Source organism: Motacilla alba, chromosome 10, assembly GCF_015832195.1.
Source record: "Motacilla alba alba isolate MOTALB_02 chromosome 10, Motacilla_alba_V1.0_pri, whole genome shotgun sequence".
NCBI lineage: Eukaryota > Metazoa > Chordata > Aves > Passeriformes > Motacillidae > Motacilla > Motacilla alba.
The window spans coordinates 8,380,116-8,392,827 of record NC_052025.1 but is presented as its reverse complement, the minus strand read 5'-3'; positions in this window follow the sequence as shown (position 1 = coordinate 8,392,827).

Here is a 12,712-nt window from a genome sequence, read left to right as displayed (position 1 = left end):
AACAGATCCACAAACGTATTAAGAGAAATGATTTTTGACCCTCCACAGAAAAATGCTTTTATCAGTGCTGTAAATACCTCTGCTGAGCACATGGATGGGGGTAAACTACAGAGCAAATGAGATGTAGTGGAAATAAAAGGGGGGATCAAATAATGCTTTGTTCCTACGGAAGAATAAACCAGTAAATAACACAACAAAAAATCCTGCTCCTTGATTCCAGGGGGCCCCATGGGATGCCTTTCTGTACTGGTACTTTGTTGGTGGGCACAGAAAACATGTTATTTTTAGTACCATTATGGGATTCAAAATAGACAAGAAGTAACTGAAATATGTACCAAAAAGACAATACTATCATAAAGATATATTGAAATCTGTCATAATTTCATTTGTAATATGTACTCTGGTTCAGAGGAGACACAGCAAATAAAGACCAGTAAACATCCAGAAATTGTTTTGGGACACTATATCAGCACCTCTGTTATTTGCTTATGAAATAAGCAAATAGATCTCTTTTCTTTTTTTGGGTCATTATGTGGGCTCTGAAAAAGACATGTTCTGAGACTTCCTACAGTCAAAATACACATTCTTTATTTCAAAAAACTCCTTGCACACCTACTGAAAGTCTTCCCCATGTCCTGACAACTTTACAGGGTTTTGCAGTACTGTTGCTTAGCTGCTTAATGTTCACTTACAAAGTTTTCTGTCTATTACCAGGAGACATTATGCTGCAAAATGAAAAGCATCTCCATCCAAACAGCGACTCAATGCCCACCTTCAACCAAATAATATGTGAATTTCAATTTATTTCTTTTCAATCTGAAGGGTCTGACCATAAAAAATGATTTGGGCATTTATGCTTAATGTGACTAATTCTGCTGCAGTCCATGGGCTTTGGTGGCATCAGTCCTTGATAAGCTAAAGCTGCACAACTCAATGCTGCAAGACAGAAAAGTAGAATAATATAAAAGAAAATCTACATTGCTTACTACAATGTATATTAAAATTGTGCCAGAAATTATTTTCCTGAGTGTTTACTGATAAACAGAGAGCACTCAGCGCCATAAATGCAGTGTTAAATGTAGCGCTCCCAACCCAGAATGGCTGGATGTGTGCTGCAGAGTCTGTGAAAGACCGGGTTGTTCCTGGGACTCTGCGCACATGCAATTGATTCCATGGATCAGATACAAATCTTCCTGGTGTCTGCATTCCTGTCCACAGCTGCACACACCCAAATAAGAGCAAAATCCTGTAACTATGTGTTTTAGAAAACAGATCCTGAACGCAACGCTTTGGGACCAAACCAGAAAGGAACGGTCTTTAATTATATGATGTGACAGGATTTTCTGTCTCCAGAGAATATTCCCTGGTTTCTAAGAGTGAAGGGCCATTGTTAGATACCTGAAAATTGAGAGCTACCAAGAGCTGGAGGATTGCTGACAGCCCCACCACTGAGGAGACACTAAGAGTTGATAGTGTTTTAGCCTCCTATGACAAGACAGCATAGCAGGATTCTGTCTTACTGTAATCATCCCCTTGCAAGGGGTGTGAGCTGTGCCTTCACCTTGCTAAGCAGCAGCTGGCCTCAGAGGAACAAACAAACAGTCCCTCACTGGCACATACATTGCTATGCACAGCAGTGCGCTCAGTTTCTAGGCTGAAAAGTGCCATGAGAATGCAAAGAGTTATTAATATTAAAATTGTGAGTCTAATAATGTATATGCTGCTTTCTCATCATCTTGCAAAATGTCCCCAGCAGCAAATGTTATAAGTCATGACATTAAATGGTCTTTAGAGAAGTGCACTTTTCTTTTTAACAAATAAGACTCTTTCCCCTGAAAGTCACTAACAAAAACTGCAGCATGTCCAAAAGGGGCAGGATCTGCCTGTTAGCTTTTGAGAACATGCAGTTCATTTCAGCTGTACTACCCTTGATGAAATCTCATGTGATAAATCATACAACTCAGACGTGTTTCACTTGTTTGCCAATGAATTTGAAAAAGGGCTTATAGCAGTTAGGAGTGTAAATACAATTAGATTTTAGAATTATTCAAGAATCATTTCAAAGTTCCCCTGAGATTTCCATGTTAACTCAAATGGATTTTGCTTTCTGTCAGGATTCAACTGCTTCTAGGAAAGCTTTGGTGAGCAGGTAATGTGACACCTTCTCCTATGTGAGAATTTGTGGGCAAATCTAAATTACTTAATTACAAATCACCACTGTAAACATTTAGTAATGTGCTTTTAAGATAATGAAAAGCATATTCATCTTAGTTTTTAAAATCTCAAATACAGCTACATTTACAAGTTCACTTTAGCTCTCGATAAATATTCTTTGTCTTCACTCCAGCAGCTGGTCTAATTCTGCACATCTGCATCTGATGCCTGCCCTGGGCTCTTTCCCTGCTTTGCATCCCTGTTGTGTCAACACTCTTTGGTGCTGCTGGGGGAAGAGGGCAAGGGTCAGTTCTTTTACTGATGAGATGTAGCTGTTTGCTCCTTGAAATTAGGTTACACTGAAGTTAGAAGCATGAAGGAAGGTAAAATTCCCACCTCTCACCAGTGCACCTTCTCATCCTACAGGGATGGGTGTGCTCAGATTGGAGAAATCAGCTTTGCAAAACAACTGGCTTCACTGGTGTGTTGGAAAAGACAAATTGGGGGTGGGAACATTTGAAACCACTGCCCCTTGCAGAGGCCCTGCACCCTCCTCACCCACCTCAGGCTGATCTGCCTAAAAGCCTGCTGTGAGATGGTGTCACACCCTCATTTCTCCCACCTCACTCTTCACATCCAGCAGCATTTTAAATGTGTCAGGAATTGTACAAAGAAACTGTTTGCCATTGATTGACATAATCCACAGACAAAGAAGAATCTGTGGGGGAATAATTTGATCACAACTATCAATGCAGTGATCATTTTTTGCTCTGGGTTTGGGCAGCACCTGTCAGTGAAGAGTCCTGATTCAGGACTGAGCCCTCCAGATATTATGGATGAGTGCTGGCTGGCTTCCTGCAGCAGCACAGCAGCTTTGCAGGAGATAACGGGAATAGGAAAAAGGCTTCTCAGAAATAAACTGCTAGAGGATTGTTTTTGAGTAGCTAGTGATGAGCAGTCCAGATATCAGCTGACAAATATTTACTGCAGAAGTTTCAAGAGTTAAAAGCTCATTCCTCTTAAGTAGCTGGACAGGATATTTCTACTGATTTCTTCTTCTTCTATGTTATCTCTTCACTTCCATAAAAGATATCATGGGAATTTTACCAGCCTTGACCTCTTGTCTCCCCACAGCTCTACCCCAGGTAGGAGTTGACCTTTGCTAAGTGTTCATGCTGCCTTTAAAGAGAGAGGATGTTTTGTATATGGATCTTTCTGAACATCTATGAAAAAAGCCTGTAGCCCAGTAACAAATGGTCCAGTTCACCTTCTTTTGCTCACGGTGAGGATCATCCACCCTTTCAGGTGGTCCTCTTGCTTGCTTCCTTTCCTGAGACAGGAAACAAGGCATAACTTGGATGAACGTCCAAGGCAGGGCAGGAGGCTCTGTGGATGGTTCCTCCAAGAGAGCAGCTACAGGGCTCTCCAGCAGACCTGGTTTCACTGAGTAGCTGATTTTCCTGGGATTTTCCAGCAGCCATCTTTGCTGTACAATGACATATGAGGCAGACACTTGACCTACGCCTGCTATTTAATTAAATGCACTTCTCCACCTTTTTTTTTGTGTCTGTGTCGTGATCCATGCAAGGATAGACAAAATACAGTGTTGTTAATAGGCAAAACTTATGAAGCTTAAATGGAAGATTTGGCTGCGTGTCTTTAATTAAATGGGCATTAATACTATGCAACATCTTAACTCTGAATGTGAAGACATTAAAATAATTAACTGGTCTAATCTAGGTTTAAGAGGCTTGAAAAATAGGTTGAAAATAGGTGCCAGTGTGACAGTATATCCCGGTGAAGGTGACCTTAATTCCAGATACCGGAGCAGCTGCAGCATGCTGGTACATGCTGGGGACATGTGAGTACCTGGCTGTGGCACCAGGATGGTGAGTGCTGGCAGAGGAGAATGCAGCAGCTGTTTAATCTTATCTATGATTAATCTATCTAGAAAATATGGTGAAAATTACTCAAATCACTAGAATATTGTTTGTGTATCACGGCAGCAGCATAAAACTGATTATAGATTTAGTACTCTCTTTAGGGTGGCTTTTAGCCATAGTTGTAGGAAGACATTTTTTCAAAATGATATTTTATTCTGACCTTGTAAATAAGACAAAAATGCTGATAAATGACTGATCTTTTTTTTTACTGACAATCACATGATGTCACAAGAAATTCCTGTCCCTCTCACTTAGGGAACAACCACTGCTGTTTGGCTCTTGACACCAAACCCCAGCTCCAGGAGGAAACCAAGCAATCCAGCTGTAAACAGGCTCTTGCCACAAAAACCATGCTCAGGAAAAACATCTCATTTTTGCTTGCTTGGTAAATTTGTCATCTATTGATATCCCCATACTAACAAAGGTTTTGCTGAGTTTAACACACATGTTATGTAAAAAGTAGAGCTGCTACAAAACTGATATGGAAAATGAGAATTAAAGGCATTTTTTTTTTCTTTTTTTGGCCAATTGAGAAAAAAATCTTGGGATCTGCCAACATTGCCAAGTAGTGCAGCATAATAGAAGGAGACTTGAAGAGCAGAACAGTTGGTCCAATGATGTCCATTCTGCCTAGGTGTGATGAGTCAGTTTTCTACAAGCTCTAGTCTGATCCTATGATTTGCATGCTCTAGGAGTGTGCCTGCAGAGCATCTTTTGGTGAGCTAAAGTTACTTCTTCAGAGATGACAAATGAAAGGAAGGATAAAGAAAGCTGCCCAGGTGCTCCCCCAAAGCTTTGGGCACCATTTTAGAAGAAAATGAATCCACTAAAATAAGCAATTTCCACTAGTTACTAGACTTTGGTGTTAACACCCACTGAGCATACACATTTTAGGCCTTCTGGACAACACTGACCCTTTGTTTATTAATCTAAATAGAGCAACAAAAAGAACAAACAAAGGCATTTCATTTTAGCTTCCTCCCTCCTGAAGAGGACCATCATTATCAAGTGCTCAGGCTGGAAGGTCATCAGTGAACAGTCAGATCTAGTAATTTTTTTAAAATGGGAACTTAAATTCTGAATAAATTAAATTGTGTCCATGCAAATCACACTGCTGTTAAACAAAAAAATCCTAAATTACAGTACATAACAACAGTCATTAATGCCTGGAAGATCTGATCGCCCTGTTAATTCTGGGATGCAAAAAATGCAAAAAGAATGGTGAGGAAAGGAAAGGAAAGTGCACCTCTAAATCCTGTAGTGATCTCAGCTGTCCAGAATACAGTGGCAATCTGCAGGATTTTTGTCTTTATTTATCAGACTGCATAATCTAATTATCTCTCATTAGTCCAAAGCTGATTATTTCATTTATCTTTGTATATGTGACAAGAAAAGGCTCTCTTTAATTAAGCAGATCAGCAATTAGCTGTTGTTTTATAGGCAGTTTTAAACATCCCTGTACAAGTAGCATTCAGCATGATTGCAATCAGATGCTTAGGGAAGAATTGTAGATGAGGACATTTTGATTTACAGCCCCATTTAGTTTAAAGCTGCATTGGCAAGTCTAGCTCCAAAAGCAAAGGCTTATGAGATATGGCCAAGTTGCCAAGCACGCTCAATAGAACAAAGCATAACTGAGACAAGATCTGCCAGTGAAATTTAGTTAGATCTGCAGAGGAACCTCTGTGGGCTGACCCTGAAGAATATGGGAACTCTGCTTCAGACAGGATTGTTCTACTCTTCATAGTGAAGGAGACTCACATTCAAACTCCTCAATGAAACAACAAAGGGCAGTTTGGATGTACAGCTATCAGGATAGTCTGTGGTTAATTAAAATGAGAAAACTAATTTCTCTTTGTGATTATGCTGTTGGCAGTGGTGGATACTGCAGAAAGTATGAGAACAACTTGATTTGGCTTGTGAATTCTCCAAAAATCAGAACATCCAAAACCACTAGAACCTGGGTATTCTTCCAAGAATCTTTGAATGAATTGCCAATCCCAATGTTTCCTTTACCTCCTCTTAAAAAGTCATCTCCCACTTTGGGGCTGGTACTGGAGGAGGAGTCATCACTAATCCCTGCTTTTCAGTCCCACATTACAGAAATCACAGCTGAGTGAAAACATCAACACAATTTTTTTTTAACCTTTCCAAGTTTCTGCAATAGTTTCATCAGCAAAAAACCAGTTCTGCATCCAGTTAAATGTATATGTCCATATGCAGAAAAGAACAAAGCAGTAAAAAAAATTCCTTACAATAATTTATGAACACCTAATAAGTTTTAATTTTAAGATGTAAGTGCTGAGATAAGCACAAAGAAATTAAGTTGGATGTCTCTGAGAGCATAGAAAGAAGAATGGATTGGAATGCAAATCTCCACACAAACTCATACTTGTAAGCGTGGGTATTATCCATTACTTGAGAGTAGCTCAATTTAAATAATCAATTTGCAAGAGAAAACTGCTGGTGCATTTAATATACTGAACTTCCCCCACTGGACTGTGCTTGTGACCTGCTCTGCTTAAAATATGGAGAAATGGGATTAAAGAAAAGAACAGAGAAGCTGTTCCTTTTTTACTTCATTTTGCATATGCAATTTCTTATTTTTCAAAAATGAACTGGAATAATATGGTTTTTTTGTGTTGATACAATTTTTAAAATACTTTGTCTTATTTTTGAAAGACAATTCTTGAAAATGTTTTCTGCCCTTAATTTTGGATGGAAACATGACTTTTTAAAATAGGAATATTCCAGTTAAATGCATGAACTCTCAAAACTAGAAGGAGCTACTGGAAACTTTGGCAGAAATAGGGTGGTCCTTCAACAGCCTTTTCCCTTCTTGTGCAGAGATTTCCCTGCACAGAACTCCTTTGCAAAGCATGGTGGGCTTGGAGCAGCACAGTGTTATGAGGCTGTTCACCCGCTGGTAATTGGCAATTAAGGCCGGTATAAAAGGCTAATGGCAATTCTCTTCTGCTTGGAGAGTCAGAGGTAGGAATCTTGCCTGAACAAACTGAAGACATCTGAAACTCCCTGAAGTGAGTCATGAAAAGGACATAACCTCTCAAGTGCCTGCCATGAATTTTAAGGGCAGAGTCCCTAAAAACACATATGAAAACCCTGAGAAATCTAGGACATCTTATTGTGCAGAGGGAATTAGGGTTGATTTGAAGGAACCAGGATGTAGCAGTCTTTATATAAATCTGCAGAAACAGGTGAGCTGGGGGCAGACAGCTCCTGGAGTCCTGATGCAATCCCTCCACTGACTAGGAATGTCACTGGGAGAGTTGGATGACCCTTTCTGTACATGGCTGTTATTTAGAAGAAATAAAACCCACACAGTAGCACTGCTATCAATACTAGGAGTCAATCCAGTGATCTGGGATTACTGAAGACAGGTCCTGCCTTGCCTGGAGTTACTCTTCAGCTGCCCTGGAAGGAATCTCTTGGTTTATACTCAGACACTCCACAAACCCATGGCTCCTTCACCTTGCTAAAGTAGAGGGAAAGCTACACTGAAAACTATTTGCCGAGCACATTATTGCCTAAGAATAGAGATTTTCACCACAAGGGAGATGGTCTAACTATAGATTTCTTAAGGTAAATTATTTTATTCATAGAATGACATCACCAGTTAACTAATTTTTCTGAAGTCTGGCTACCCCTCACTTTTAACTTCTGACCATTTGCTGCTTTTATGTCTTTGATGTACTCCCATCTCATAAATTGCAAATGAGGAACCTTTTTTGAAGTATATGAATTTCACTTAATAATATTCTAGTCCACCAGGAATGTGAACATGAACCAAACTTTGAATCCCAAAAGAGGGTTGCCACAGCTGGATACAGCCACATGTTTCTCACTGCTTCATTTACATTTTCTAATTCATACAGGCCCTCAGCAATAACCAAACAAACCATTGAACTGGCTAACAGAGTGAGGATAATTTAACGTCTGAGGGGGTTTTTTTTCTGAAAAAAAAAGATTAAATGAGTAGGCAAATTGCCCCTTTTTTGCCTGAAAAAGGTATTTTTCTGCACATACATTGTAGAACCTGAAAAAAAACCTTGCAATACACAAGAACAGTTTGAGACATAGGGATTTACATCTATACATTTGAAATATTGCAGGCAACTCCTCTGCTTTTCATTTTGCAGATGAAGAGGCAGTCCTTATATGATTTTTAGGCTGAAGTAAAATATTGGCACAATGGAAAAAGAATGCAGACTTCTTTCTCTGCATTCCATTCTCTCCTTTCTTTACCTTTCAGGTCCCAGTTTCATCATAAAAATCAGATACCTTACAGAAACCATACACACATGGAACTGAGATGTTTCGGCCTTTCCTCTGGCACATGAATCCATTCAGAGCCACCCACAGGGAAGGATGGCTCAGTGTGGGAACATGGCCAGGTCTTACCTCCTCCTACTCTCCTGATAAATCTGGATAAGCTAGCAGACAAATCTAGGAGGGTTTAGTGGCTACTTGATCCTCTCTAATAGGCCCAGGCAGATGAGGCAGTTGCAGGTCGTGGTAAGTGGTCAGGGAATAACTTTTGCCCTCATCAGTTGGCTTAAATTTACTCCATGAAGCCTTATGAGTTCTACTTTAATGGAAAATACCTACTTTACCCAACATTGCATCCATGCAGGTAGCTTCCACAAAGAGGTATTTTTAGGTAGCACATGGGACTTCAAAACAGGTAAGAATTACACCACCTCCATTTTTTCCTTCTGCAGCTCATGCCCTTCTTACTCCCAAACTACAAACACCCATGCATGAAAAACTCAAAGCTCTTACAGAACTACTCCTTCAGAGAAAAGCTCGTCAGCTTTACACCAAAGGAAGAGAAAAGAATGTCTGCTGCGAACTGGACAGGAAAATAAAACCCTGACTATCAGCCAGTTGTCCTTTAAAAAGCATGTCTAACTTGCATTATTTCAGACAACCCCCAGAACACACAATTAACCACTTCTGCACTGTATTTAGATTTTTTCTAAGGATTTCCTAACTTCCTTTTCCTATACAGGTTGATCACTGTAGGAACTATTTTTTTTTCTGATGGGTCGTTCTTCAGACTGTGGAAGGGGGAAACAGGAACGACATACTGTAAAAATCTACTTTCATGCAAAGGAAAATCTTCAAAATTCTGTATTGCTATTCACAAAATAATGATTTTTTTTCTAGAAGAGATATGAGATCAGTGTTGCAGCTGACATGGCCTGTAATGATTTCTAGTTCCCATCTCTGTAAGCTGAGCAACATGTTCTGCCCTGTGATAGCTCCTGCTGCCAAAAACCACACACCAAAACAGCTGTCCCTCCAGTTAATCATTATTCATATGATCAAACAGCAAATCTAGAGTAAAATGTCTGGATAACCATGACGTGGCCCAAATGAGCTTAAGTTAGACACTATTAATGAGAGTCAACTGAAAAGCTCTGATTTCCATGCTTCAAGTGCTCTTCAGGAACAATAGAATTTTTTTCAACAGGGCAAGTCTCCTGACAATATCTCAGTGAAGCCAGAAAAATGTATGCAGAGACAGACATCCACATCAGAGCAGGAAAACAGCCTGAAATGAGACCTAAAGAGCTAAAGAGCAAAGACATGAAATGGTTTTTATCTTTACAAAAGTACTAAAGTAAACCTCATTTAGTTTTATTATTGATGCACATTTAGTAGAACTAGAACTTTGAAGAGCACTATGGTTCTTAGAAAGAACAGGTCCTGCTTACAAGGGATTGACCTTCTCAATCACACAGGCCTGGGTTTTTCACTGTACTTAAGTATCAGGAGAAGGATTTATTAAAAGCTTCCTGAGCAGACCTGAACATCTTACCTACACTTCACCTTCTACCCACATTTTCATTGGAAACAGTGAGGAAGAACCATTATCTATCTCCTTTCTGGATGTTTTTTCCTAAATACAGAGGCCCACTGAACAAATCAATTCCCTTTGCATATTTTTCAGACCCCTGCATGGGAAAGAAATGATTCAAATGTTTCCTATCAGCATCACCTGTATCCAGCTTATTCACCTGGCTTGAATAATGCACTGCTGCCCAGAAGCTGTTTTTTCCAAGGAGAAAGGACAGAAATAAGTGCTTTTGAGAGGGAGGGGGTTTGGTAGCATGTTAATATATCCCTCTAGAAGGTGAATGCATTGCCAGGTATCACACAGATTAATTCTGATTCTTCCAGAATTCTTAATTCTGTTCTGTAAACTCAGATTTGGAAAAGCCACCCTTTTCTGTGGTGAGAAGGTAATTAAAGCTCCACTCCTTCAACCCTGTCATCTCCTGAAAGCGAAGGAGACAAAGAGCAGGGAGTGGCTGTGTGTGATACAAACTCAAACAAAATTTGAGTTACAGCAAACCCATACAAATTGATGTAAATAAAAACCTGCAGCTTTCATACATTGTTACACAACCCAGACAGGTAAGGTGCTCCAAAGAAAGAATACATGAACTCATTTGTATTTATGGTAGGTAAGAATAGAGCAAAACAGTAAGAATAGTTCAAAACTTGTTCTCCTCCAGATACTTAAAATGTATGTAAAATTTAAATGTAAAATTCACACTAAGCCTTAGGAGACCTCCTTCTTTCATTAGGAAACTCCAGATTTACTGAAGTAAAATAGTTCTAAATTAATTCCTTCTATAGTGAAAACCCCATGCTGTATTTAATAGCAGTCAGAGCCAGAGAGCTCTAAACCTAAAAACCAGAGATTTCATTATAAGAAGTGCTACACAGCAATACAGAAAAACTCAACAATCTTATTTGCATGAACTATATACCTTAATTTACAAAGCATTTTGTATAATCTGTCTGTTCCTCTCTTGTCTCTCCCAAAAGACAGCCATAAATATGCAGAGCTGGAGCATTCACTTGAACAGTGCGTTTTTCAGCCATGCATTTCTTTAGGAATGGTATATTTTGTATTATTGTGATGTGCATCCTCATAGAAACTCCATAGTTTATTGATTCAATTGAATTGTGCAAGACTGAAATTCTAAACCGTGCTTTTTGCATTGATCATTAAATCGTGGAATTAAAATAGAACTCGATGATGTTTTGCATACACTGATCCTAATAATTTTATTGCTTGTGAAGTTTCATTGCAGCACCAGTGACTAACAGTGCCTGAAGAAAAAAATAAAAATCTTCCTCTGTAACACAATTGTGTCTAAACCATTTGAAAGGTACAGAAACCAATTACAGTAAAATTCTGTGTTCTCAATCAGGCTCCATGGCAAACATCCCAGCACGGAGAGATGCTGGGTTATTTATTGTGGGAAGTTACTGGATGCTTAACTATGCAGATGAAATTCTCCTCATTTTTTTTATACAAGGCAGCAAAATAAATAACTTAACAGCTCACAGTTCCCAAGGTAGACTTGTTAATCGGTCCAATATTGTTCTAATTCTCCTCGTTGCTAACTGAATTGGAGCATGTAACTGGATAAAATGTGTCTTTAGATACCATGTACTTATTCCGATTACTATTTGGTTGATTGATGACTTTCTGATTTTTTGAAACAATGCCAGCACAGTGGCCTCTTGGTAGCTGAACACATGACTGCTGTTTGTTGTGCTTTGGGGGGACTGCAGTGCGAGGTCTGGCTCAGTCATTTTTAAAATCAATACTTGCTCTCTGAGCACTGGATAATTTAGAGAACATAATTCAGAATTCTACCTTTCAGCATGTATCCTCCATCAAAGGAGGATTTTTGTCCAGAGTCAGCACAAAGGCTACATGACCCAAGAATGCACAGATAAGGTTAAAAAAGAGAGGGAAAGTACATATTTTTTTCAAACTAAAGCCTCACTTGCCACATGTGTAGATAAATATGTCTCTTATATATGTGCACTTATAGCACATGTGTACCTACATAAATATGAACTGGAACTGGATGTCTTGAATAAATTTCAGCTTTTGCTTACTCTTGTGTGTTTTGGTGCTTTTCCTCCTGTTTTGACCATTTGTGTACTACCTCATACTTTTTAAAGCAAGGTCATACCTCCTTACAAAGAGTGAAATGGCTGAAAATGGGACCTACAAAGTGTCTGATCAGCTGGTGTTCAGTCTTCCCAATGCTGGAGCTCTGAAAATGCTGAAAATAATTTCCTCCACAGGTATTAGTGCTGTTCTTCTCTCAGCAGCAGTGATTTGAACTGAATCTGCTGCATTCAGTCAGTGCAGTTCTGCACATGTAAATGAAGACTAACAGATCTTATAGTCAGACCCACTGGTCTTTGGGCATTGAATGAACTCCAGTGTTATGGACTTTGATCCTTTTGGATTAATCTTTACATCTTAACATTCAGACTCAAGGTAATATCTCCATTTCACCTTCCATATCCCTTCCATTAATGAAAACCTCCAATTGTCCAGCTCTTTTAACCTCAGTAGTATTCTAAATCCTCTCTCTGCCACTGAAATATAAAGTTCTCTTTGCACTTTCTCTTCCTGCTTCCTCCCTACCCCTCTGAGCAGAGCACCCACAGAGTTTCCTATTTCCAGTGCAGGATATATCCAGATATTCCTTCACCCTCTCTCTTCCCATATCAGAAAACTTTTACTCCTCTTACATTTTGACAGAAGCTGCTGA